Source organism: Labrus mixtus, unplaced genomic scaffold, assembly GCF_963584025.1.
Source record: "Labrus mixtus unplaced genomic scaffold, fLabMix1.1 SCAFFOLD_74, whole genome shotgun sequence".
NCBI lineage: Eukaryota > Metazoa > Chordata > Actinopteri > Labriformes > Labridae > Labrus > Labrus mixtus.
Window position 1 is genome coordinate 150,001 of NW_026870298.1, and position 2,500 is coordinate 152,500.

Sequence of the window (2,500 nt, forward strand, 5' to 3'; positions counted from 1 at the left end):
CAATAATGGCTTACGGCCATACCACCCTGAACACGCCCGATCTCGTCCGATCTCGGAAGCTAAGCAGGGTCGGGCCTGGTTAGTACTTGGATGGGAGACCGCCTGGGAATACCAGGTGCTGTAAGCTTTTTCATTTTTTTTGATCATATGTTTTTTTTATCATATAGAGACATATTCACATGTCCAAAAATTCAGCCAGAATCAAGGGCATGACATCTTTAAAAGGCCCCTCTCTGCACACAATAATGGCTTACGGCCATACCACCCTGAACACGCCTGATCTCGTCCGATCTCGGAAGCTAAGCAGGGTAGTGCCTGGTTAGTACTTGGATGGGAGACCGCCTGTGGAATACCAGATGCTGTAAGCTGTTTAATTTTTTTGATCATGTGTTTTTTTTTTATCATAGAGAGACATATTCACATGTCCAAAAATTCAGCCAGAATCAAGGGCATGACATCTTTAAAAGGCCCCTTTCTGCACACAATAATGGCTTACGGCCATACCACCCTGAACACGCCCGATCTCGTCCGATCTCGGAAGCTATGCAGGGTCGGGCCTCGTTAGTACTTGGATGGGAGACCGCCTGTGGAATATCAAATGCTGTAAGCTGTTTCATTTTTTTGATCATATGTTTTTTTTTTTATCATATAGAGACATATTCACATGTCCAAAAATTCAGCCAGAATCAAGGGCATGACATCTTTAAAAGGCCCCTTTCTGCACACAATAATGCCTTACGTCCATACCACCCTGAACACGCCCGATCTCAGAAGCAAAGCAGGGTCGGGCCTGGTTAATACTTGGATGGGAGACCGCCTAGGAATACCAGGTGCTGTAAGCTTTTTCATTTTTTTGATCATATGTTTTATTTTATCATAGAGAGACATATTCACATGTCCAAAAATTCAGCCAGAATCAAGGGCATGACATCTTTAAAAGGCCCCTGTCTGCACACAATAATGGCTTACGGCCATACCACCCTGAACACGCCTGATCTCGTCCGATCTCGGAAGCTAAGCAGGGTAGGACCTGGTTAGTACTTGGATGGGAGACCGCCTGGGAATACCAGGTGCTGTAAGTTTTTTCATTTTTTTGATCATATGTTTTTTTTTTATCATATAGAGACATATTCACATGTCCAAAAATTCAGCCAGAATCAAGGGCATGACATCTTTAAAAGGCACCTTTCTGCACACAATAACGGCTTACGGCCATACCACCCTTAACACGCCCGATCTCGTCCGATCTCCGAAACTAAGTAGGGTCGTGCCTGGTTAGTACTTGGATGGGAGACCGCCTGGGAATACCAGACGCTGTAAGCTTTTTCATTTTTTTGATCATATGTTTTTTTTTTATCATATAGAGACATATTCACATGTCCAAAAATGTAGCCAGAATCAAGGGCATGACATCTTTAAAAGGCCCCTTTCTGCACACAATAATGGCTTACGGCCAAACCACCCTGAACTCGTCCGATTTTGGAAGCTAAGCAGGGTCGGGCCTGGTTAGTACTTGGATGGGAGACCGCCTGGGAATACCAGACGCTGTATGCTTTTTTTATTTTTTTGATCATATGTTTTTTTTTATCATAGAGAGACATATTCACATGTCCAAAAATTCAGCCAGAATCAAGGGCATGACATCTTTAAAAGGCCCCTTTCTGCACACAATAATGCCTTACGTCCATACCACCCTGAACACGCCCGATCTCAGAAGCAAAGCAGGGTCGGGCCTGGTTAATACTTGGATGGGAGACCGCCTAGGAATACCAGGTGCTGTAAGCTTTTTCATTTTTTTGATCATATGTTTTATTTTATCATAGAGAGACATATTCACATGTCCAAAAATTCAGCCAGAATCAAGGGCATGACATCTTTAAAAGGCCCCTGTCTGCACGCAATAATGGCTTACGGCCATACCACCCTGAACACGCCTGATCTCGTCCGATCTCGGAAGCTAAGCAGGGTAGGACCTGGTTAGTACTTGGATGGGAGACCGCCTGGGAATACCAGGTGCTGTAAGTTTTTTCATTTTTTTGATCATATGTTTTTTTTTTATCATATAGAGACATATTCACATGTCCAAAAATTCAGCCAGAATCAAGGGCATGACATCTTTAAAAGGCACCTTTCTGCACACAATAACGGCTTATGGCCATACCACCCTTAACACGCCCGATCTCGTCCGATCTCCGAAACTAAGTAGGGTCGTGCCTGGTTAGTACTTGGATGGGAGACCGCCTGGGAATACCAGACGCTGTAAGCTTTTTCATTTTTTTGATCATATGTTTTTTTTTTATCATATAGAGACATATTCACATGTCCAAAAATTTAGCCAGAATCAAGGGCATGACATCTTTAAAAGGCCCCTTTCTGCACACAATAATGGCTTACGGCCAAACCACCCTGAACTCGTCCGATCTTGGAAGCTAAGCAGGGTCGGGCCTGGTTAGTACTTGGATGGGAGACCGCCTGGGAATACCAGACGCTGTATGCTTTT

General features: G+C 44.0%; 4 non-coding genes and 7 pseudogenes across 4 annotated transcripts; all 11 read left to right on the forward strand.

The window, feature by feature from the left end:
- Positions 1–8: 8 nt before the first annotated feature.
- Positions 9–127, forward strand: LOC132968024 (5S ribosomal RNA). Its single transcript, XR_009670876.1, has one exon. It is a non-coding gene; the product is annotated as a 5S ribosomal RNA (ribosomal RNA).
- A 121-nt stretch (positions 128–248) lies between these two features.
- Positions 249–368, forward strand: LOC132968372 (5S ribosomal RNA). The gene has a single exon (XR_009671206.1). It is a non-coding gene; the product is annotated as a 5S ribosomal RNA (ribosomal RNA).
- Positions 369–490: 122 nt separating this feature from the next.
- LOC132967855 (5S ribosomal RNA) lies at positions 491–610 on the forward strand (annotated as a pseudogene).
- A 123-nt stretch (positions 611–733) lies between these two features.
- On the forward strand, positions 734–842 carry LOC132967957 (5S ribosomal RNA; annotated as a pseudogene).
- Positions 843–963: 121 nt separating this feature from the next.
- Positions 964–1,082, forward strand: LOC132968131 (5S ribosomal RNA). Its single transcript, XR_009670979.1, has one exon. It is a non-coding gene; the product is annotated as a 5S ribosomal RNA (ribosomal RNA).
- A 122-nt stretch (positions 1,083–1,204) lies between these two features.
- Positions 1,205–1,323, forward strand: LOC132968476 (5S ribosomal RNA; annotated as a pseudogene).
- Positions 1,324–1,445: 122 nt separating this feature from the next.
- On the forward strand, positions 1,446–1,554 carry LOC132968000 (5S ribosomal RNA; annotated as a pseudogene).
- A 122-nt stretch (positions 1,555–1,676) lies between these two features.
- On the forward strand, positions 1,677–1,785 carry LOC132967958 (5S ribosomal RNA; annotated as a pseudogene).
- Positions 1,786–1,906: 121 nt separating this feature from the next.
- On the forward strand, positions 1,907–2,025 carry LOC132968132 (5S ribosomal RNA). The gene has a single exon (XR_009670980.1). It is a non-coding gene; the product is annotated as a 5S ribosomal RNA (ribosomal RNA).
- A 122-nt stretch (positions 2,026–2,147) lies between these two features.
- LOC132968511 (5S ribosomal RNA) lies at positions 2,148–2,266 on the forward strand (annotated as a pseudogene).
- Positions 2,267–2,388: 122 nt separating this feature from the next.
- LOC132967952 (5S ribosomal RNA) lies at positions 2,389–2,497 on the forward strand (annotated as a pseudogene).
- The last annotated feature ends 3 nt before the right edge of the window (positions 2,498–2,500 follow it).